This window comes from Varroa jacobsoni, unplaced genomic scaffold (genome assembly GCF_002532875.2).
Source record: "Varroa jacobsoni isolate VJ856 unplaced genomic scaffold, vjacob_1.0 scaffold_656, whole genome shotgun sequence".
NCBI classification, from domain to species: Eukaryota; Metazoa; Arthropoda; class Arachnida; order Mesostigmata; family Varroidae; genus Varroa; species Varroa jacobsoni.
In genome coordinates, this window is record NW_019213558.1 from 153,782 (window position 1) to 179,982 (window position 26,201).

The following is a 26,201-nucleotide window of genomic DNA, read 5'->3' on the forward strand; positions in this document are numbered from 1 at the left end:
TTAGCAACGTCCCTCTGTACAGGTTATAGAAGAGCCTTTTTCCATCGATTCGTACGTTCATCTAAGCACTTTCACCTCTTAGATCGAGTTGCCTTTCATTGACATGTCCGCGTCAACTACTTCGGTTAGGTTACTACTTGGCAGAGCGTCGTGTAGGAAAGACGCCGTCTTTTTTGCTGTGCTGGACGGGCTCTTGTTAAAGCTGACATTTCTGCGAGTTTTCGTCAAAGAGAACTGATGCATAGTTGTCAACGGGGCAATTAAATACAATGTTCGTTCAGTTTTGAGAGGGGAGAGGAAGATGACAATTTTAGGTTCGGATTTTAGGTAATATTTGTGTTGAAGGTAGCGGTAGGTCGCAATACAATTACATTCGTCGCCGTACTGTTAGCAGCGTGTATTTCGCTCGATTTATACTATACATATTCTCTTGGCAAATCGATATATTCTCAAAGACGGGAGACCAATATCGAACAGTGTTTAAAGAACCACAATATGTTTGAACTATATAGAGGAGCTGCGAATGTTGGACACGTTCAGAGCTATCAGAGTTAGACGAGTACAACGCAAAAGAGTTCGATACAAACGTACGGGCCATTTATAAGCATTACTGTCTGTTACTGAAAATCATTATCATTACGTGCGTGTCCAGATAGCTCAAAATAATTTTTATCATTTGCCATCGCACAGATTAATCAATTCGTTCTCTGTCTGTCTATCCTGTAATTATTTTCTATTGTCCATGGGTACCCATATGACGCCCTCCTTACTGTTATCACCAGTCTTTCCACCAGTCGCGAATTTGACTCGCATCCGCCTGCACACAGGCACGCCGGCGCAATGGCTCTACACCTCAAACTCTCGTCTACATATGGCGTCGGTCTGCTTTCGGAACGACGTGTGCGTGGAAATTTGTTTCAAGCAAAAGGGTTTTTCTTTCTATCTCTGGCTTTGCGTTCTGACCAAGAAAGGGGCGTGTCGGTCGGTCGGTTGGCTGGCCGCTCGTCGTTGAGCCAATCGACAGCGGCAACGGCCACTGCTACCTCAGCAACCGCAAGGGAAAAAGAATTTGGCACAGATTTCCAACAAGCAAAGAAACAAACGGTCTGCGCTTCGTCTCTACTGCTACACTCTCTTAGCATAGAACTGCGCTGACCGATAGTGTCTTGGTACGAACGCTACCGCGGCAGTCGGTCGCATGCACCGCCGACGCGGGTTGGACCCCGTCTGGAACGCTGTTGGTGTGCGTAGACGAGTCAAGATGGCGCCGATCGTCACCCCTCGTCAAACCCGAAAAATCCAAGCTTCGGCGAAGCGTTTTCATCAACAAAGTAACAGCAAAAAAAAAAAGCTCACCAACGCATTTACAAGCGTGGCCGGCCCCTTGTCTTTCTTCTTGCAAGTAGAGCAGCAATGGCAACGCTAGGGTTGATTTTTGGCACTCGTTAAAAATCGAGATCAATCCTAATACCTATCAAATGTGCTGAGCAGCAAAAACGTGTTCTTTTTATTTCGTAGTTGTAGTCATCGTAAAGAAGGTTTTTACTAGTTAGTTACACGACTCCTGACTGAAATTGTGCTTAAAGCCTTAGGTACTAGATGTATAACACAAAAATATTTCTAGTTATATGATTGCAGCACAGCAATATGCAAGAATAGAAGGAAATATCCAAGATTAAAGATTCACAGGTGTCGTTTATTGTGGTTAGAAGGAACACAAACCTATCTATTAGCTTAAGCATTTGATTAAATGCCTTTACTCGTGCTCTGCGAACATTGTTTTACGAACAGGCAGCTAAAGACTAGACTCTTCATTCTGAACGTTCGATCTGTTGTTCTTCGGGCTTGCGTCGGTTAGCTGAGTCCTTTTATTCTATTTTGCCTCGAGCGTTTTCTCGACTAGGCCTATTCCTCTGATGTATACATCCGATGCGAAGTCACACCTACTTGGTTTGAGTCGTAAAAATTGCAGCTGAAGTAGGGTGTTGTTATGGTGGATAGCTTGTTTGACTTCAACGATGCGTGGTGGTATGGGTTCGAATCCGGACGTAAACGGGCTTTGTTCCGTGTTGGGAGTTGGCCGTATTGATCGAATGGAAAATGGCGATATCGAACGTAAAACGCGAAACTTTTTTAGTACAAAATGTCGATAGCGAATTCATTATCTGAAGGGATTTCTAATCGTCACATGACTAGGAAGATGTACATAATTATAATCCGCTATTTTTCTGGTTCGTCCCTTTCAGGCCTTTGCGTCAACTGTTACGCGGTGGTGCGAAATGACAATGCAACCTGACGTCCACTTCATCGTCACCTATAAAAATACGTGATATCGCTGTCGTCATTGTCTAATTCCGACCACAAGGTACGTTACAGTTGAAGCTGGTAGCAGCAGGCTGTAGCAACTTAGATCGTTACGGGTTACGAGCGATTAGCGTCTATTTGCAGGTCGGCAATTATTGCCACAGTCGTATGCGCTGGGCTTTTATTTTTTGCCGTTGGGGTCTTGGGTTTTTATCCATAGTACGTATGACACTTCATTGTAATAAAGATCTAATCACCCTTCTTCCAACTGAAGCCCCAGTTACACGCAATCATGCTGCATTATTAATACTCGTTGTTAGTATCACCATCAGCAATTCAATAGTTATTATCAATCATAAAAGCTATTGTCTGTTTTAATCAGGGGGCAATTTTATGCTAAGTTTCAGACCAGGACATCACGTCCACTGTCAATAAAATACTAAGAAGTCAATATAAATCTAGAGAATCATTGATTGGCGTTATCATTTTCCAAAAATAGATAAAGCTATTTGTCACGAAATTCTATATTTGCTTCGAAAATATACTTTTAGTTATAACCATTACGTCGTTATCGATAGCCATCGTCAGTTCATGATCCTGTTACTTCGGTAAAAGCGTGAAAACAGCGTGGCACTGCCAACCCAACCCGTAAGCGCAAGTTTTCGCAAGGCCAAACCCCGAAATGTCAAAATGATCATTGAAATCATGATGACGAGAATCTACGGCGACTGCTGATGCTGATGCTGATGATGAGGTGAATGATTTTGTAATCATAATAAATCACAGTTGCGGTAACGGCGTATTAGAGTCAATAATGGCGATGATGATTCTGCTGGCGCTGATGGCGAAGGTAAAGCAAGGCACCAGTTGAGCCAATATGAAGTTGGCCGGTTCGTAGGGGGATACCGCGGCGATTTCGTTGACAAAGGCCTTCCGGCGAGCTGAACTGTAACATCAGCGGAGTCATCACTAGCCAATAGCTTATCCATCTAGCCAGTTAGTCATTCATAGTGGTGCCATCATTTAATTCGAGTCGCAGTTGAACATCAGTGACCACCGTTCCATAATCGTATAAGCAGACATTACGAGGACAAATGGATGGGGGCCACACTCACAAAACCCCTCGCTGTAACGGTTATAGCATCGATCGCCTGTGGGACAGATGACGTTGAGCTATGGTTCAACATCATAAAGAACCTGAACCACGAATGTAGTAATGAACAGTAACGAATGATTGTCCCAATCATTTACGCGCACATAAAGAATATAAAGTGTTCTTATGAGAACGACTATAGGAAACAATTATAGCTAAAATGCTTGTTCAGTATGTTGCACACATGAATGAGGAACAGATAAAGGGTCGAGCGGTAGAACGACGCCATTGAGAACGCAATGCAAATGACGCCGGCACCAACAAAATGGCAAACTCCCGCAAGATTCAGGTAGAACGGTTCTACTAGCGTTCCGATGTATGGTTTTACTTTCGGTTGATGGCGCTTGATTTAAGTGAGCACCTGAGTAAGCTCATCAGTATTAGTAAGTGACACATTTCACTGTAATCCCCGTCTGATTGAGCAGGCTTTCGTCAAATCAGTAACGAGCAACGCCGGTGCAACGTTATCATGCAATGTCAGTCAGTCAGTCAGTCAGGCTGAAACTATTGGTAATTTTCTGGGCATCACAGTTTGGCATGTACATTCCTCCGAACGATAAAAGATAGACATTTACTGAAAGCATCTTCTCAATTTTGAAATTTCTCATTTTACCAAACTACTAGAAGCCTTTTTTAACATTCTATTCTCGCATGCAGACCATGAACGATACATCCCAATTAAATCATTTAATGGACAATCAGAGTATAGCAAAAATTACGTTCATAAATAACCGGCGGTTGCGAGCAAGCAATGCTTGCGCAACCCCAACGGTCGCATTCTTATGACCTTTGTCATCATTATGTCGAACGCCTCGCTCGAAGCTGTTGGGGAGTTCTTTTTCGGCGCTGGAAAAGGTCGTTTCTCGTTCGCCCAAAATAGTGTTCCGTGGAACCGCTCCAGAAACACGGGATACGAGTCGATTAAAATTTACAATAGAACTATTCGCATCGAATGGCTACATTAAAGAGAAACTAAAACAACAGCAGCAGAAAGTATAGCAGACAGAGTGGCTGATAGAATTTACGCCGTTTCTTTTGCAGCCCGACGTGAGCACTGTCGTTCATTATTACTGACTAGCGATGGGTAGTATGTATACGCGTTGAAAACTTTGATGCTACGACGTTTGGCCGGGCTGAAAGTGGGTCGTGCCGTAGACAGCTCTTCGCCCCGAACGAGAACAGGCAGCGATACAGTAGCATTCGGAATATATTTTGCTTATGCTTTCGCTAAGTTCAACTGACGTATATAAAGTTCCTTTTTATTCTTTATATCGCAAAACTCAGGCAAAACTGTATTCCGTGTCCACAAATTGTATCCTTTGTTCTGTCAACGGACCACGGCGCTTATGTGCAACGAAGCTTGGGAGAGAAGCGAAATCACTAGAGGTATTGGAAGGTATTGCAAACGGGACAGAAGAAGCTGCGTCCAAATACTCAAAGTGTGAAACGTAAGTATAAACACAATGCAAAAATGCTGCCACTTCATGTTACACACTAAAAATCTGTGCTTTAGACTCAGTGAAGCAATTGATAAGAAGAGGAGAAACGAAGATTAACATTGCCGATAATGAAGAGAGCAACATTGCATCGCTATCATTCGGCTCTGCACTAATCTTCTAAAGCTTATAGCCACTATCGATTCCATCTTTAAATGGTGCCTGTAGCTATAGATAGTGTTCCAAGGATCTTTGGAGAATTTGTTCAGGATGTGGTCTCCATGTAGATCTTCTGGCACACAAAGGAAACGTGCACTTCCAGTGTCAGCTAGGCGACATAGAAAAATAAAAACCATATTATGTCCAAGAACGACGAAACAATCCATTTAAAAATCTTTACTCTTGATGTATCTCTGAAAATAGTTAGAATTTCATAGATTGAGCTCCCACTCCTGCCGTCGCAGTTAATAAAAACGTTTTTATAATACTATTTTGTTTACATCTTTTAGACCTATATATATATAGGGGTCGTGTACGTGGCTATGGTGCTCTTCTTAGGTATTCCATTAATACAATCTCAAATGGAATCAACTCGCTAACGAGACTGGATTGAGCACGGGTGTCTGCTCAGCGGGACGTATCGGGACACAAACTTACCTGAAAACACAACACAAAGATGAAAAATGAATATGATGTTATTTTTGGTCACGTTATTAATAAAGCCACCATCACTAGTACGACTCTATATAACTGTATCTTACGTAATATTCTTAACATTTTGAGAACTAATCGCTCTCTTTTTTTTTTACAGATTATGTTTCTACTTTCAGCTGTACAGTTAGTTACCTGCCCATACGACGATTTGTTAAACTTGGCTAACATGGTCTCGCGTACTGAACGTTAATATGGGTTCATCTTGGCGCCATCTTGGAGTTCAGCGACATCTGGTGTGCAGGGTTTCAAGAGTACGAAATAATAAAAAACAACGAAATGAACGGGCAGCACCTCGTTGCGCTAAATCAGACTCAGAAAAAATTAGCACGAGTAGACAGCTATTGAACTAACAACAAGAGCGGCGACGGCGACGGCATAAATTATGAAAAACGTAAATTTCAGTCTCCCAGCATTAGAGAATGCCGCCCATACGTCCAAGATCATTGACACAGGTGTTATTTCCTGTCACTGCAGCAGCAAACGACGAATGATACGAGAAGAAGACGAAATAGGCTTCGCTGTATCTGTCCAGGCATCGCACAAAGATAGCTCTGCTTCACTATTACTCTTGATTGTCTGGCTGGCGACATATGTCACACGCACACCTAGTATTAGCAAGAGCGTTTGTACCGATTTCTTTTAACTGTTGCCGAATTTGTAAACTAATCATAGAGCCCTGTATGCATACGGCGCCTACGGAACTCGCAAAACCTTCGAGGAAAAGAGACAATGAACGTTCGCAGCAACAATTTTATCTACTACGAAGTCGAATATTAATTTTAATGTTCTTAGTAAACAGGTGGCTGTTTGACGTAGCGAAGGTCACCATCGTAGCCTTATGCAGAAACTTTCCACGGGATCGATGCTGGGGGCAGCGTAACAGTAGGCGTAATCCTTGAGCGAACAATTTCTCGATCACCACCTGTCATAGCTAACGAATCAGTGTCACTGATTGTACTGCATGTATACCAATCATTCATGGCTGTATGCTGACTTCTACGGTAAACTTCATCCAGTTCTTGCTGAAGTTGATAAGCCAGCTTAACGATATATACATGCATATACGTGCTAAGCATATGCACACCATAATGCGGGTTGTTCGAGACGACAACGTATTATAACCATTTGAATTTGATATCAATACCTTTGCTCGAAGTCGTCTCTTCCTAGAAAAAAAAAACATCTCCGCAACTATGCGCATACCGTAAAAGTGCATAAACTAACCATTGCGTTATTATTCAAAATAAGTGTGCCTAGGCAGAATACGTATTATACGTCCTTCTCAAGCATCCTGTAGAGCTGCAAACGGCTCAATTATCCGAATCGAAAAGTTGTAACAGATCTACAGTAAAAACTTCTTTGGCTCTGAGTCATCGTAAAAACGTCCACTGTTATTACTGTATCATGGTAACATCTAACAAGTAACGTGAAACGCAAGACTTACGTTTCCTGTAACGCCGCTCTCAGGTCATCAGTCAACCGGTAAACTAACAGGAATGCTATTTGTCTAGGAACAGCAACAGCAATTAGGACGTATATATACATATATAATGTGGGCCTATGAGTGCCATCCTTTCAGAAATGCCAGCAACGGTTCATATACGGAACGTTTCGTTCTCATGAACAAAATTCTGCCGCGTGATGCAATGAAAAGCCCCCTGTGTTTTTGCGTCGCGGACGCGTTGACGCCAATAACGTTGATAATAAATGCCAATGAATAAGGCAGTCATCGGAATACTATTGATCGCTATATTCTAAGATCGTGCGCTACACACTAACAAGGAAGTGGTAATAACCGTTACTAATCACAATGTAATAGTAAGTAACATAATATATATAAATTAATATAACATAAATAAATTCATATATGTGAAGTTTAGCTGCAAGTGCTATACAGGTACTACCAGTAGTCTTCTACGTCAGTTGTTGTTCTTTTTTATTCTAGAATTACGTGAAGTACTTCTATGGATGGCATAAGGCCAAACAGGTTCTCTTCAGTTTTTCAGTATGGATAGAAATAATACAACACAAGGAATGAGTTAAAGCAGATTCGCTAAATACCGCTCAAGGCCATTCGCTAAAGGCCTTTGGTGACCTATGACTATACATTACATATCTTGCTAACTAGAAATAAATGGAAGGGATACAAGGAGCGTTTCTTATTAGATACTTCGATGCTGTTGTTCTGTCGAATAGAACTAGCTGGTTTGTGCGTCTCATAAGCGTAACGTTAAGATCAGGCTAGCCAATTCATGAAGCGGGATGTGTACATATAGCCAAGAGCGTTTACCTAGCTATACAAGCAAAACTGAGACCGTCTGCGGGGTACGGGCTGAGAGATGAAGTTTAGATCAGAGAGCGGCCTATCTCGCATCGTTTCGAAGTCTACAAAGTTAAACGGATAGCGTAGCTGTTCATCGTTCTCACTAGACAGTAAGTTCGGGTCGTCTGTGCAACGTGCGGAAACGTCTATTGCAAGCTAACTAGTACTTTGTGTGTTCTTCAACATAAAGTCACAGAATGGTCAACCCTTCTTGTTGTAGTTCGCGAGAATCTCACGGATTCTCTCAAACGTTGCTTTTCTGCCATAACTCATGTTAATTGCTTCATCAGCGACGGGTACGAGACAACTCTCCGGTTTTCGTTCAAGTTATCATTATGCCAAACGAATGGAGTAAACATAGATTGCCTGTGTTCCATCGTATCGTTGTGATCCTTTCCTCGCACATTCTCTAAGCATTCTAAACTAAATTTACATTATAAATAAAACCTCAACCGCGGACAAAGTAAAAACGACAAATAAATTGATTGACAACAGATATCGATTGGCCTAAATGCCAGCGGTCCTACATTTTTAAAGTGGTAGTCGCTTATTCATAGAAATAGTTAATAAGAGTAACCAGTAACAGACAAATAAAAACCATCTAAAATGAAGGAAAATTTCTACTATATATTCAACCAAATCAATTATACACTATAGCACAATGCGTCCCAGCACTGACATTGCAGACTCTCCTGAATTTCTTATCATTGTCCCCGCTATCACAGAACGCTCAAAATAACATTCAAGATCGGTTATCTCCAGGAAGAAATGCACGATAAGCGTAATGCCACCAATGACATGAACAAGGCTATGTTTTGCATTATTACAAATACTCAGTATTTTCGTCTACGACAAATACGACCCTGGCTATCCCCTGTTGACTTCGTCGGGTTTGGTTATTTCGTTTACCTTTCACATATCAGCTGTCCTCTGTTCCTTTTGTGATACTGCTGGCTGCAATGCAACATGCAATCAATCGTGGCCAAAAAGCTACGATCTGCCACAACCTAGATCTTTCATATCAGTCTGCCCTATCACCGCGACGCCTATGTTGCGCTAACATTTTCGAGTGAACAGACAAATATACGGATGCTGTCAGTCCTAACCCGTTTTCGAACCTCTCCGCTAGTCTTTGCGACTGATCGTACTGCGCTCGATTACCTTCTCTCAGCCGCGTAGTTACACCTTAACAATACATTGACGCTGTTGCAGAGAGAAGAGGCCCAACCGGTCGGAGTTTGGCGATTGTACGAGACTTTTCGGTTAATCTCAATGGTACCATGTAACTAGTGCCATCACCACTACCATGTAACTAACAGTGTCAGCTAGTTAACGTATAGTGTCGGTCAGTAGGGGCGCAACTGCAGCTCTGACACGGTGGATAAAAAGCGTTACTTTATCAAAGCTTTTTGGTTTTCGTTGGAAGACATCAGAGGTTGAATAACGATTCTCATTTTTACAACAAGTCTGCTATGTGTAGATGTTTCTTTATGATTTTTTATGTGTTAGCTTACTACAATGTACGTGTTTTTGTCGATATAAGATTTGTACCTGATGATGGATTTTTACCTTTCAATGATACTTGTGCTATATAACAACAATGTATGGTACCTTGAAAAGCTCACATAATCTGCATACTCAGCCTTCCCGCTATGATTACGTTACCTGTTTGAGTATTTATCATATACACACACAAAAAAAGAATCTTGCGTTGTCTTCTTAGAAGGACGAACAATGACTTTGTGCAGTTCCACAAAACCCCGGCCCGGAATCCGTTTCGGCTTTTGTCCAGATTACGGGAACCATTTTGACCATTCGTCGGACCTCCATTTCGGTTACTTCCTCTAACGATTTGGTTATTTCTTCAAACCGATTTTTACAAATACGCGCTCGTTCGTTCCGAAGCTCTTCGGTCTGGTTAACATAACTCTTAGCGAATCGTTCGGTCATCCACGTCGGCTGGTTGCTTGACAGCAGCATGTTCAAGCTCTAGTGCGTCACCTGCGGCGTCATGGAAGTCTATTGCTAATCCTTGCAAGCTTCAATGGTTTACGACGTGGGCCAATCTGTCGTAGTAGAAGCCTAACGGTAGCTCGATAGGTCTTGTGTCTCACCATGTCAGAGACACACATACATAACAGTGCGGACTTGTATCGTTTTGCATAGAAGCGTGGTTAAATTTGTATCTGGCTTCCGGCAACCTTTGCAGTTGTGTGTCGATTTTCTTTACTATCGCTTGGCTGTATGGTGCGGTCGGGTTCGTATCGAGTCATCAAGAGCTTCGCCGAAGCTATCCGCTTTGAAGCAGCGTCGTTGATGACTACAGTGACAGCGGCGGCTTGACTGCATAACGTGATCCATATCGGGTCGCCATCACCAGCCAACGAAACGCGTTGGCTAACGTCTTTTTGTTACAGTCAACCAAAGCACTCCAATGCCGTTGTTGCCAGTTTTGTTCTGTCGTCGAACGTGAGTCGAGAACCTATTCCGGCTTCTCGAACTTTGGCGGCGACAAACAGTTCCAGTGGAAGTAGCAAGATGACAACGCTAAAAACGAACCCATCTGAGTCACCAGGCCCCCTGGCGCACACATCATAATTCGCCAGAAGAACAGGAAAAATGATGCAAACTACGTCGGCGTCAGGGGTTGCGAGAAGCTCCGACTTGCGCATAATAATAAAAATAGTAATTTTATTAAAGGTGTGCTTATTTTCGAAGATGCCGGTCGTTAATCAAACGTCACTTACGCCCAACACGGATCTCTGATATTTAACGAGCCACACGAATGAACTTCGGCGTATTACGTTAGACAACTGTTGAATAACAACCTTGTGAATGATATGTCTGCTCGGGTATACTACTTTGCGGCAACTACACTAATAGGGCTACATGTTAGCAGCTAAACTAGCTAGAGCGAGTATGCCCATCCTCGTGTAGACATGCTAACATGTTGTGTATCTGCTCTCATTCTTCAGTAAAATTCAATGATCGGTTCTAGTTTTTGAATACTATATTATTCCTTGTTTTTCGCACTCAAACGGAAAGCACGCGTAGGCATACCTGCACGATGTAAATGCTTCTTATTCGTTTGTTTTTTTACATTTAGTTGCTATAATCTGTTTCACAGCGATAGTGACGAGTTTGATCGATTTATCTAGCTTCATAGTACTAATATATGCAGAGGGGGCTACAAGCGGACTACCCTGAAAACTTACGACTGGGTTTGACGCGAAGCAGTTACTGTCTTGCTGGGGGCGAAGGTTTTTAAATTATCGACATAAAATTTTCGTTATTTCATAGTCTTCCTTCTATAGACTACATTTGATAACATTCTAGTACGCATTCATAGGGCAGACAATCGAAACAGAATACGATCGTGGGTTTTAATAACAATAACAGTAAAAATGACGGCGATGTATTTACGGTTTTCTCAAAAGGGGGACAGTATTAGCAAGTAAAAGTAACTTTTGCGGTTTGGTAACATCCGTTTGTACGCGTTCTCCCTTTCTTTCTATCGCCATCAACGACAGATGCTTGCGGATTTAATTCTAGGCAATTTCATTCTAGGCGGAACAAGCCATTACAGACGATATTGTTACGTAATAGTACTATGGATAATTTTATCCAGTCGAGTATAGAGTTCGAACTATTCGCTGAATACGGGGGCAGCGTGGGTCTATATGAAACTAGTCCAGAATCAATAGCAAAACTAGTAGAGGTCCAGTTGAAAAAACAGCTCGCCACTGAAAGAACCTCAACGTATCATTAGCGTCCAAGAATAAAGAAGAAAAAACTCTGGCTTGTCCAACCTGTATATTAGATGCAACAATAGAAGCGCGGACCCTGTTCGACGTATCACGAAAGCTCGCTTCATCGCAAAACGCTGAATTCTTCAAATAGAATATATGCCATTTCATAGAGTAAAAAGGTATGTAATCTGCTAATTGAGCACCGCTGACCCATGGGAGACAACCGTTTTCGCTTGGTTAATATGATGATGAATTTTTTCAGCTCTGAGAATAAACTTGTCCTTATTACTTGACTTAGTGCGCGCTAATGAATTTCGTAAAAAAAACACTAGCACTACACAGCACCTTTGGTGGCTCTGTGTCGATCCGGCCCGCTATTAAGAACGCTATCATTCGTCCGATTTCGGCCATTTTGTTCGTTTGTACTTAGATGTAAACCTTGTTTAAAATAATAATTATTATTATTATTATTAAATTTAAACGTGCAATGATAAAATGGTCGAGATTAGTCAAAAATGTAAAAAGCCGCCTGTGTAAATCCAAATGATCGGTATTTCATCCACATATTTTACCTTACTAATGATATGTACATATTATGCAAACATGACTGGACGTTGACGAGCGGACCATAAATCCGAAAATACATATAATTAGGCCTATCGGGATTTAGGATGTGCGTACTGCATGTATTATAGTTTCCTTCCAATCTCAACGCCATTCAGCTGCGACATCATCGCAAAGCTCACGCCCCCATACGAATACTACTGTCTTTAAAAGTGGTATAGACAACAGATTGATTCGCTTGTCAGAATAACAGGTTGTTCCAGACTCGCTGAGCAGAGGCGTCTCAAACGCCCCTCATACCGCCCACTAATATGTCGTCCATTGTGTATCACACTCAATGTTGGTATATAATGCAATATCACACTAACTGAAGAACAGAACGGTGCTGCTGCCATTACTTTCAATCAAATTCTAGCTATAATCATAAGGATAACGTAATAGCACCTTTAGGATCTTCTTGCCAAAAAAAAGCTGGTTATAAAAGGAGCAACTGGTTGAGACCTGAACGGAGCTAATACTTAGAAGTGATCTATCGCATACTGATGGCAAATCCAGAGCCGGAATGTCATGTAAAGCAAATGTTTGGGGTAGAATATCTCGTAGAGGTCAATGGTTTTATAGCATATCTATCAAAAAAATATATATAGTATGCTTCAATATATAACTTCTTCGATTTATTAGATCAAGTATGAAATATCTAGATATTTTTGACTCTTTGCAGCCCCTTATGACTAAATGGCGGGCTCAGCCCAATACACGCTTGGCACATATTACGTTAAAAAACCGCTACCACAGGACCGTTATCTACGTTCTCCTGGCTGGTAGAAAGAGCCAATGTCAATAGGTGGATAAGACATCTATCGGCTAATGTGCAATCGGTTCTTATTCAAGTATCCGTAGACATTTGTTTATCTTTGGTCGTTGAAATATAGAAAACATATAGCCGTGCTAATGCTTGTCTAACAATAACCAAATAGAAAGCCGACTCTTTGCTGGTTTTTGATTTTTTTATTTTAAGTGAAACGCTTCTTCCACACGCTTTACCGTTTCCCCTTTGTAGGCCTCAGTTTTCAGCAGTCCGTTCGTTGGCTTCAGCGGTATTATGTTTGTTGTCCATACCATACTGCTTTGTGCTTTACCTGCATTAAACGACGCTCATCTGGCTTCTGCTGTTGAGAGCTGTTTCCCTCGTGAGTGTTGATGTGCCACTGGGTCACTGTCTATCTGTCTGTCTGACAGTCAGATAGCAGCGGCAGCGGCCGCAACGGCTCCGGCGCTGTGAGCGACCACATCAGAAAAAAGAAATCGTAACTAGTCTAGTGATCGTACAACCAACGCGATGGAGGCAATAGGACGATTCCTGAAATCCACCATATGCCTCGTGCGTTCGATGCAACGCTAGTGGTCATGTTGACCATCTATGCGACCCCCACCGTCTCACAGCACAGCGCCGTATCGCTGTTGCAGCGCAACGTCACAGACAACTCCCTGCAGCGAAACTCCAATTTCCCTATCTTTCCCAGCTCGTTGACTACGTTTCCGCGGAGATGCCGAGGTCGCAGAGCCAAAAGGCGATAGGCCAAAAGCAGGAGCAGCTAGTGTGAAGTAGAAATAGCAGCAACGGCAGCGGCAGCAGCAGCACGAACGATATGCTGCGAATAACAGCAGCTGCAGCAGCAGGGCAGAGAAACAGATGGCAGTACGCAGCAGAAGTCGAATGCGAAGACCGAGAAGAAGAAACGGAGTAAAGGGAAGTTTGTGCGGCTGGTAATAGTGGCAGAGCAGGACAGACAGGGATATTTTTCTGTCATTCTTCTTACTTTCCGCCACTAGCACAGGTTCCTTCTTTTGTTCCTCGACTCTTTAAAACTGCACAGTGGTTCTTCTGGCCTTTTTTTCGTCCGCCGGTAAATGCTCCTTCTGTTTGCCTTTTGTAGCTCTGTGGGAGCGCAAGTGTAAAGCGCGACAGGCTGTCACTGGTCTGGGCGGCGTGAGGGTTTGCTGCTACGAGGGAAGCCACAGAATCGTCGCAATCAACGACGGCAGCGGCAAAGCAGCCTCGTCATCAACAGTGGACTTTGAATACTCGTTGTTGTCGTTGTGTCTGATGAAGGTTTTTATCAATTGACGCTCAATGTGTTCTTTCCCGGCCGTTGTTTTTGAGACGCTGGTAATGGTGGCAGTAGTAACGTTTGGGAACGCCGACTGACCATGGCGCTCTGATCGAGACGTAATAAGAGAAAACTTCACGGCGACAATCATCATCCAACATCGTTTTCTTTCTGCTGGCGAAAGAGTTGCGTCGTGTGATGTTGTGCCTCAGAGCTAAGTAACTGCGTAGCCAATGACACCGAGCCATCGATAAGCAATGCGCTGAAGTATGGCCGAGTCTCGAGGCCGGCGACGAGACGCCATAAACGTAAAACTTAGTTATAGTACTGAGCTGACTGCTGTTGTTGATGATTGCTTAAACTATCGACTATGCTTTAGCTGAAGCAGTCGCTCTGGTCTAGCCACGTTGTTACCTAGTCCGCCATCCTTTGATATACACGCTTCTTAGGATATGACGAAGTGATTCACTTATTTATATACGATCCGTCTTCTGCTGGTATCATTATCTCTCCAGTCTACCCAAACAGTTGTATTTCTTTCCTTATTTCAAGGAAGTTATGTCTGACGACTTTAGACGCTTCCATTCACGTATAAATAATATTCTGTTCTAAAAGTAGCCAATACGCACCTCTGACGTATGGGCTAGCCAAAGGAAATTGCGATGATACCAAAATAAATGCATTTATGTATGTATGCATTGGCAATGTTCAATCAACTTATCTGCTTTCTGTCGTTTCATTGGCAGAATAATGGCGCGTTCGGAGCCGTTTTAGTTTTACGGAACGTAGCCACTCAACCATTTCACTGATCGGACATTTATTTTTGTACTGGGTTTCGTTTAAAATCGTGTTACTATTACAGGTAGTACTTTTCAAGCGGCAGCCTGATGAGTCAGCGATGGACCGACATGGTGCTATTGTATACGATGTACAGCTATGCACAGCACATGTATGTACGTGCGTATAGTATAGATTAATTTTTTACTATGTTCGCCCCTAGCTATGATTTGTATCAGAGCAAATCTGCAATTGCCAGACAGCTGTACAGATCATAAACTTCAGCGCTGATAACATTGGTCAAAAAAGTTCATACGGTAAAAGGCTAACAAATCAATTAAAGCTACCAAACTGATTAAACAATTGAAACAATCTAGTTACGTACTCCACGAGATAAAATTGTATTTATTGTGGATTTCTCTTAGTGGACAACGCTGTGCTTTCACTGATGGAGCTCCCCATAGATACACGCGATGCTTGCGAAAACCGTCAAGACATTTTCTCTCGTTAGAAAAACGATCTTTCCACTAAAAAGCTTCTGAAATGCTCCAACCAGTATAGCTATTTGCGCTGAAATGAGTCTGCACAATTAGTCCCTGTCTCAGTCAACACCTATTGCTGATAATAGTGCGATCGGCCAGTAAAACAGGCTCTTGTCTTGAATAGGCCTCTTATGTACGTTTAGCCGTACAAGCTTGCAGGCAACAGAGCGACTGGTGAAATTCGAGGAACTTCACTGCGTTGAGCTTGCTGCATGTATGCGTATAGTGTTGACTCTTGGTCGTCTTCAGCACGACGCAATCGATGATCGCTCATGCCAGCGACAGATTGGAGCGTCATTAAGGTCTCGCAACTCATTTGGCTTGCCTTAGGCAATAGTGAACGGACTTCGAGCTTGGCATCCGTATTCTGCCAAAACCTTTGACTACAGTTTGTTTCGCTCGTTCAGATTCCGAATCGAAGTTTGGTAACCTGTACTACCGTCCACTTCCTCTCTTTTCCGTAGCCAAAATGAAAATATTGCGCAATAGCGAAAAAAATCGCGAGCAAAAAGCTCGAATACATGACGAACGGCTTTTAATAGGATCTTAGCGTCATTTAGTGATAATGTGTATGACAGAGTTTGCAAAACGTTCCGCAGCCTGCTATTATAGAACTGTACACTCAACAATAATCTCACAACTAAGATCGACCGGAAATTACGCATAGGCACACCAACGAATGATGTTTCTATGGCAACGCAACGTCGTACGATAGAGACAGCACAAGGCGCCACTAGCAACAGCAGCGCCAATCGAACAAGGATACAATGAACGCTTCCTTAATTACAATAATCGTCAACGTAAAGAGATTTTTAAATATACTAGAGCGAATTGCAATAATTGGCGCCCTAATAACTAGGAGAGCGGTCGGCTATTACCTGCTAATCTTAACCGAGCCGTTCCACAGCTACGCGCCACAGGCCAGTCGCCAGATGGATGCGTAACAAAAATTGTATCGTTCAGGCCACGCCGGCACAATACTATAGAATGAACAACAACGACAGAGACAGGCCTATCGACACAGTATGATTGAGCCCTTCTATGTCGAACAATACGCTGAAAAGAATCGATGACTAAATGGATCCTTTTTTTCGCGTTACGTACGAATATATTACACGAGCTAACCACGAATAGATAATTAACGAATATCGGCAAATAGAAGTACAAAGTCAACAGCGACTTCGCTCGCTTGTATCGACACGTAACGCTTCGGTCTAAGCGCTATGAGCGCAAATGAGCGGGTGCACGCCCGTGGACTTCACTTGAGTATACATTAATGACGTATGAAAAAGTTTTGAAGCGATTCCTGCCACGTGCCACTTCAGCCATTTTGACTGGACAGTAAACAATGGCGCCGTTACAGGCCATCACGAAGTAATTGACACACATACGCACACTATATGCGAAGCTACCTCGAATGCTGGCGTCCGCCATTGAACTCACTCGAGTGGGCCTCGTAGAAGGAACTGGAAATCATATTTCCTCAGCATGCAAGCAGGGGACAATAGTAGCAGCAATAGAAATACAGTTGTACACGTAAGAATTATAGCGCAATTAATTCTAGCCATTGTTTTGCAATCCCAGTGTCAACCATTAACTAGAGTAAGTAACAAATTCAACCAGACAGAAAGATTGGCCACATCGGGAAGGTTGATCGAAAATTGTCGTTCTGTGGGTAATAGCCACAGATAGCTTGGCAACAGCGAGCTATCGCGATATTTCTCGGGTTGACACTCAAGGTAAATCTCATGTGTTTGTATGTTCCAAAATCAGTAACGACAACGAAGCTCACTTCCGAATTGTATTGCGATCTGGGTCTGGGATACAATGAGAAATTTATTAAAATACAATGGACGGAGAACAATGATGTGAACTAAGCATTCCTCTTTACCCACCATCGGTATCGAATATTTATCAATAACTCGAGTAACGTGCGAAGGAAACAGGTCCAGGAGTGGCTGAAAATATCCGGGTGTTATGTACTCTACACAAGCATGACAAAATAGGCACCAAAGTGACGTGCCATTCAAGCGTCACCCGCGAATATGCATAAATAGTGGCGCTGCAAGGCATAACAGAATTCTTCATAGAGCCAGAGCTGGCAAAAGTTGAATTTTTAAATACAAACATTTCGATAAAGATTCGCTTACTTGATCATGTCGCTAGTATCTCCATGCTGTGTTTAATTATCCTGCTGTTTTCGTCATCGCCGCTGCCTACCTGTTTCATCACCTGAGAGGAACGTATAGACCATCGCTCTATTGAAGATGTCACCGATGAATAAGTCCTATGAGAATCAAAGATTGCGCTAGGAGTATTTACTGTAACAGTATAATTATCATCATACTTGAAAATTCTTAACCATTCCCCCATAACAATTGTCTAACTTGTTTCAATTTTCCTCTGGGTTTCAACGATGATACATCGTCCCTATGAATCTTCTAACGTATAGGGCTAAAAGGTGAAAGCCTCTTTTTTGCTGTGATAAAATAATTCGCATAATTTCTGTGAAGGTCCAGTAAGCCTTAAGTAAGATCAGCCTGTCTTAACAGGAACGACCAAAGCATAGCACTTTCGTCAAATGATACCTCCTTCCAGCTGATCAACCCATATCTATAGGATATAAACAATTAAAGATATACGACGTTTTCGTTGATCGAACTGCATATAAACAACAAGTAATACATTTAAAAACCGAAATTTGCCACAGAGCATGAAGACCGCGAGTCGTCCTTTTCGGCTGCAACAATGAACTGTCATAAACACAGCAGGAGCAGTGGCTTGTTAGCGTTTCCAATTTGATAGCTAGCAGAACGCGGAACGGATAGATAAGTTACTATGCACAAATGAACGAAAAGGTGCCATTGGTTTTAGCCTGATGATGCGGGGAAATTGATCAGACAATTCCAAATAGCCCAGTATAACATGTGTTTTAAATAAATGTTCAGAGATCTACGCCTGATTCGCTGTCAATTAGTCTGTCTCAGAACAACATGTGTGTAGCGCAAGCCTAACGAGCGCATAATCTGTATGCATGTTGATATTTTGAACTGGTCAATACTGACGGTACCTGGGCATGATATCACTGATCCACGATTGCCGTTCTGCAATTCGACCTGCCATCCAATCCCTCTGAACTAGCAAACTGAGTGATTTAAAGCGTTACAGCTTTTGACGCTCCCCACGCTTTCTCCTTACGCGGTAACTGCCGACTACGTAAGAACTAAACTATAAGGCAATCGCGTAGGCCGTTTACTCAGAGAAGAATCTGCTTCTTGTTGTTTGTCTAGATAGATCCAAAAGCAAAATCCTGTTAACAGAGCATTGTCTAAAGCAGAAAATGAGCCACCATCTAAGATACAATCTTGCGGCGAGAAGGCACGTCGGGTTAGCGTACGTAACTCAGCGTGTGTAGCTAAGGCAATTATAACGAAAGGCCTATATTTACAAGGTAAAAACAACGTAGAAACGCTTATTCGACATTCGTTCTTGACAAAGAGTAGCGTGCTTAAAATGCTTCTAGGAAGATTTCGCCTATACACAGAAGAGTACATGGAAAACCCAGTCGAAATAATTTAGATGACAATTTCTGAATCGCACGACCTTCAATTAAATTTACCCTCAGATCCAAAAACTCAATAGGAAGATTACGTTTTCAAGACTGGTAAAACGGCCGATGGTTTTCTAGCGAGATTAACGAACTATTTTAACGCTTCAGGTCTGAATGGTCTAAATGAAAAAAAAAAAATTAAACCGGAATGAAGACGAACAAAAGCTCCTTAACAAACCAGCTGGTGCGTACATATCACACCACGGGACCCTCACCAAACGCTCCATCAGCAGCTTCTCCGCCTAATGCACCGCACCAACATGTGTTAGCGCGTTGACAAAGCAGGGAAATGACCGTTCTTTCAACCAAACAAAAAAAAGTCGCAAAGTAGGGTCTTGCAATATCAAACAGTCCATAAGCGTATATAGATCAAATCAATAAAAGGTACAGTATATCGATTAAATCGAGAGGTATGTATGGAGCTGCATCACTGTATAGTTTGGCATCCACTTCGAATAAATTTCCAGCAGACATCCATTTACGGAGACATCTCCGAGTGGAGATCTCCGCATTTCCGATCGCCCTAAAATGGGCGCACAGTAGACCCATTCTACATAGGACATACTCTGAGCACAATGGACGAGACGGTTAAGCAAATGCAGGATAGGAAAGAGTAGCTGTACTTCTGGTGACACCTACTCTTTCTTATTAGTACAGAGGAGTGGAATTTTGATCATGCCGTATTTTCTAAGGTAACGAAAACAGTGAAAAGAGTCTGCAGTTTTAGCTTCCTCGAAATCTCCTGATTAATCAGATGGATCAGTCACAACGAACTAATCGACTGCTAATTTTTTCTGCGCTTTCTAACCCAAAAAAAGACTCCGAGCAAAAAACGAACTAAAACATCCGAGGATGAGTGAACAAAACTCTGAAAACTCGGCCAAATCCATCGTTACAATAATGCTTACATCAGACTTCTTTCGGACAAGCAACCTTATACAATAGTTTCTCTTCGTTCCCTTCCATGTGTAGTTTTTCAATGGCAATTCTTTGCTACCATAGCCAACGCTATATACTTGATTTCCTGATTCGAAGCGTAGAAGATCAGAGAGCGATTGATCCAGTGAGGTTTCCAAGGACGGAGAGGCGTCGGATTTTCTGTCACCGCTAATTGACGCCATGTTACCATTGTCACGGCTAATTCGTTACACAACCAAGGTAAAATAAGGCAAAGGGAGACAAAATGTTTAAGCAATAGGTCCTGAATATCGTTGTTGCCTTTTGTCGTTACCGCGATCGAATTAATTTAGTGAGAGGCAAAAAAGGCCTCTTTGGCAAAGCTTTTGAGCAGAAGTAGCATCGACTTGGCAGCTTGCCTCTGACGGCCGTAACTCTAATATCCATCGATTTCTAGGCAGTTGCTATATTTCTATTGATACTCTCCGTTTTCATTCATCGTCTCTTATCCTAATTTGCCTATTGACCGTTTCGTTTGCTAAAGATTCCCCTCTGCTTTAGAATTATCGGAACCTGTGGTCATTTAGAAACTCACATTATGGGTAACAGGTTAGAGTACAACATTTACATGGCAACACCTTAACTTACATTGCCATCAACAATAGCAGCTAAATAAACATCAACATCACTATCATCATCGATGTTGGGCGACTGGGTCAAATGTAGACCGACCCAACAACTAAACTACAACGAATTTTTTAATTTTGTGACTTTGCACTGTACGAACCTGCAGACAGGACAACAAGAAAGAAACAGACAGGGGGGCTATAGGGACTTGAATACGGGCTCCTTGTAGCAAACACCGTTGTGCGGAATACAGCAAACGTTCGTGTGGGGCACGGAGAAAGACGGGGCCGGACAAAGCGCGATCAAATTCGATAGCAATGTCACAACAGCGAAAGGAGGAGAAAATGGCAAACGCCTGGCATCAATGGTCTCTCCTTTTGCAAGCACTGATGCATTGAACAAGAAAATAACAAAAGAAGAACCGCGACAAGAAGAATAACTTGTATTTGATCCCTCGTTTGATCTACCTTTATCCTATTTTGGTTGCCTTCTTTCGGCGTTAATTTACTCTTTCCACGAGCATCATCATTGCTATTACTGTTGATAGAAGAACTGTCATAGGACCTTAATTCTGACGACATCACTAGCGGTCTTGACAATAGCTAATTGAACACTGATAACCACAGGCGTAATCGTTATCCGGCTAATGTAACCGTACTAGCAGAGGATCGTATTATTTGGTAGGCTTTCTTTTTTGATTTTGAAACCTAGCAGACGATCCAACTTTCATAGGTTGCTAGAGATAAGACCACGTGTCGTGAGAAGAACTGCATAACTGCACACTGGCCTCGTATATACAATATAAAGATTTAAGGAATTTAGTCGTGGTACTCGGATTGTCTTTTTTACACTAATTGTTCGAAGTGTTGAACCGCGCTCGAGTCTGATGAAGGGAAACGAAGTATCTGTGTCACGTCCTGAGGTCGAGGCAATTAACGAAGTAGTGCTAGCTTCAGCATATTATTATTACTACTACTACTACTACTCGCATGTCATTACTACTGCTACCACTCTAATAGGATAGCGCAACCAGACAAAAGTTTACCACTATATCCACGTACAATATCAACTCTAAATATCGTAATTTTACATTATGGTTATGTCTTGCCTTTTCGTCAAACTGTTTTTCATCAAAGATATCAGATACCAGCGAAGAATACATTAATTAGAAAGCACTTGAGAGGAAATTTTATACTCTTCTACGCATACTTGCAAATAATCGATACGATGGTGCATGCTGCACGCTCATGCTCATGCTCGCACGTCACGCTAACCAAAACCAAGATCAGTTTTTAGATAATTACGAAGCTATCAAAAATCATCTCTCAGATAACTCGTTATCTTAAGGCATCATGTTGTTACTAGTGCATCCTTTATTACAATAAAAAAGCGGTTCATAATAATAGAATATTAGCCACTGTGATAAAAACGGCATTCTTGCAAAGAAAAAAGCTACTAACACACAGCTCAGTTTTCATCTCTCTGTTTATGCATATGCATACAAAAAAAAAAAAAAAAGGAAAGAATAATAAGCATGTCAATACACATTATAGTAACACGATAGCATCCTTATCAAAAATATCTACATAGGCACCTATCGACCAGCACAGGAATCCCAGCAGAGTACAAAAACGCAAATACTCGTCTGTGACAACCGACATCACTCTCGCTAATGCTGTTATTGTGAATCGGTACCATCACCGCCAGCAGCATCGTTCCCGTCCCGGCATCGATGTCGCCCGCTGTTTCTTCGTATGTACCGGCGCAACGGCAGGATAGATCCCCAGCGGTTCCTAGCAGCTACAGAGTGAGCGACGAGCAACTCGACTCAGTCGGTCTTGCTGCGAGGCTTGAATCGTCGCTATGTGCTTGCTACAGCCGCGACGTTGGCGCATGAGCGACGCCTACCGCGAATGGCTGGACGGTGGTAGGAAGCGCTCAGTGGACGACTAACCATTGTATTATTATGACTTTTATTCCTAGTCGTAGTGGTAATATTTATGGCCGTAGTTCCAGTCGTGCTAGTAGCAGTAGTAATAAATAAATTGCTAAATAGAGCCACTTAATTAAGCCTAGTGTCGTGACCAGACATGCTGACAACGGTCTGCGGTCGATACTCTACCGCCTAGCTACTAGTTGCCCGCTAGCTCGTGCGCGATCACTCGTACACATTATAGAAATCGGGGATCTGCTTTTTTTTTCGCTACAGCGTTGGTAACTGGCACAGGATCGCCATTCGCTGTAGGATTTGTTAGCAGCGGGTGGAATGCGACAAGAAGGGGATAACGACGGTGCCCCTCGATACAAATTGGGCAAAAAAGAAAACAACAGAGGCAAGCCTCATAGAGATATTGACACTACTGCAGTACGACCGGCAGGGTACCGATTGCTGCAGCTATTATTAATTCTATACACATCGACGTCCGCGGTCTTATTGTTTCTGCGTCTGTCAGCTTGAGTATCTGGAGCGAGGGGAACTACGAGACAGACCAGCTAGAAATGGAGAACACAGCAACGGTGATCGTGAGAGTTCCGTCGAGATTTCTTTGCCCCACACATCGACACTAGTTCATATTCGCACACTCAAAACAAGGTAGCAATCGTTGATGAGGGGTTAAGCCGAGGTCAAAGCAGTCACGTCAGCGGCGTGTTTGTTGAGGGGTGTATTGGGATGGCACCGAATTCAGGCCAGCATTCAACTGTGCCCTGAAATACAAGCAAGCAGGGAAAGCAGAACAGCTTGCGTCTGTCTCAGGCAATTGCGATTCTACGCCTAGTATTGTCATTAGAAATGACTGGTGCTGTGTACGTCGCTAAAGGTGGTGCGGTCCTCGTCGCCCCACGGGCGTGAACGAGGTGGCTGGCTGGCTGGCTGGCTGGCTGGCTGGCTGGCTGGCTGGCTGGCTGGTTTCGAAATGACGAGTAGACATGCAGAAGTTTCGCAATTCCCAAACAAAGGAAGTGTGCTTGCCTTTTTGTTATTTTTACTATTGATGTTTACATGTGTCAGTTTTTCTCATCTGTAGCGATCATATCTATAGCTAAATTTGGACTTATGTATATGTTCCGCGGATTGAAACAAGAAGAAGCAACCTATTTGTTTACTATACGATTCAGCGGAAGCCATGCTTCAGCTAGAAGTAGTCTACACTTCAGGGTACGTCGTATCCAGCCGCATACGGCTTTCTAGGATACGAACTAAATATGAAATTGCGTTTTATGTAGATAAAACCGAATGTCACATGTTATTATAGCGAAAAATGTCTCCTAATTTTACTTTTAATTTTTTTTACGGCTTATCATATACTCTTTCATCGACGATCGATGCGATGTCTGGTTTTATATTCAATGGGCTGGTTATTGTGTTTAGATAAAAAGAAACATGTAGTTCAGGCACGTGATGAACACTGGATTGGCGGTCAGCTGCATTTCCAAGAAAGACTGAAACACTTTTCATGGTATCACCAATACTGCTACGACTTTCTATGCTGCGAATCTTTCTTTTGGTAATGATGACTTTCCAGTGACGCATATGGGGCATCATCAACTCCAGCCTGCATATTCTTGTAGTGTGATTGGTCGTTTACCCACGAGCGATTAGGAGCTGTTGCCTTTATGATTGCTAATGCATTATTAACACGGCGATCAGCATTTCCCTTTGAACCGGAGGCCTACTAAATACTGAAAGAGAATCGCTCGAGTCCCTTGAAAAGGTATATCTGCTTATATCGCATCTAAAATTTTCTCGAAGACGCCTAGCTAACTAGAATACACTCACACGCACTGTCTACATCTAAGCATCTCTCTATCATTACAAATTCAAACTATTTCTTCGCACTTACACAAACGATGATTATACAACGTCTGCTTAATTTCGCCGACACTGCACAGACCACCCAACAAGCCTCCTAGAACCGCATCGTAGGCAAACGCTGCGACGCAGTCGTGGGCAGGGGCGTAAAGGTAAGCAGTTCGTTGCTTTGTTGTTACCAAGGAAAACGCCACGTTTCGTAAAACGGAACACGCCACAAGCAAAATGCGAGATGAGCTTGCTCTTAGCTCCCTTTGTTGCTCCAAGCGTCGGCTCAATGCACCGCACCGCACGCGTCAGCTGGCCATTGGCCGCTGTAAACAAACGTATTGCCCGCCCACGGCGCTGCCACCAGTGGCAAGCGTCCGGCGACCGTGTCAGGCCTACCGCGTCAGGGTTCGTCCCGAAGGAGCACTGGCGAATGGGAAAGCTATGGCAAAAAAGACACAATGCAGTTGTAGTAGTAGCAGTGGGTAATCGTACCGGAGGCGACGTACGCGCATAGAAGTGGTGATGAGGATAATCATACGCAGACGATGAATACGCGGGTTGGCGCCCACGTAGAGAACGTCATCATCATAAGATCAGCAGCACGTCAAAGCCTGCTTGAATGGAACGGATCCAAACGGACGGGAACCAAGGAGCCATCTGACTAATCCATTAGTGTGAGCGCATAGGCTTATCATGAAAAAGTTGGGCCTAGAGAGCAGATACAGGCATATCAGACAACTATTCATAATGCACAGTAAACACTTTCATGCTTATGAATTGTACTCTTACGTGATATGCTAAGCGAATATCGCGCGTCCTTGTGTATACGTCTTCGGCTCTTCTCTTTAAGTTATTTTCCTAATAGACTTAGGTTTGCTTTTGTAGTCTGTTCGTGGTTGCTGTCGATGCATAAAAGCGTCATCGTGGCTTTCTGGCCGATTTCTTTCCAGTTATTTCTGGTTGAACTATACCTCTTTAGACCGACTCTGAAATCTTTTGCGTACACAATTGAGTTCAGAATTTTCCCTTCGTAGAGGAAACGACTACAGCGAGGGTTTGATTATGGGGAGGAAAGACTGCTAGCTTATACTTAATAGATATTTGGTCCAATGTTTTGGGTTGCTCACGTAAAGAGGGCCAATGTGCGGAAACGTTACAGCAATCATAGCCGTGGCGTGTTTCAGCACGTTGCCTCTCCCGCGATAAGCGTCTGCTGTCGGACCGAACTCAGAGAATCAATAAATAAAATCAGTGGCAAAGGCAGAGAGAGCAAAGATAACAAAAGGGGCTATCTCATAACGCTCAATAGCGTTTTTTTCCTATAGGTAGAAAACATTAGTTGCTATTCGACTGTTCTCAATGGGGACTGTGTGGAGCTGCTGTCGGTTTTGACAGTGTAGCAACATTATCTGACAGACGACACATAGCTAAGTTTGTGCTGTTTATAGCTCAACGGTATCGCTGCACCTATGTACACAATGGTAAGAAGAAAAACTACAGTAAATTGTCTCGTATATTGGCAGCGCTAAAAAGGAAACCGCTACTCAGATTCGTTTTTCTCTTAGCCGCTGTCTTTCCTGCTATGGTCGGTT

At 42.8% G+C, this 26,201-nt stretch overlaps 1 protein-coding gene and 1 long non-coding RNA gene across 4 annotated transcripts in view; both read right to left on the reverse strand.

Moving 5' to 3' along the window:
• Positions 1-26,201, reverse strand: part of mgl (low-density lipoprotein receptor-related protein megalin) — a 95,336-nt gene that overhangs the window by 41,153 nt on the left and 27,982 nt on the right. The window lies entirely within an intron of this gene.
• Positions 1,676-25,056, reverse strand: LOC111262369 (uncharacterized). Its single transcript, XR_015311899.1, has 2 exons — positions 24,650-25,056; positions 1,676-5,550 (listed from the first exon to the last, which is right to left on the reverse strand). It is a non-coding gene; the product is annotated as an uncharacterized LOC111262369 (long non-coding RNA).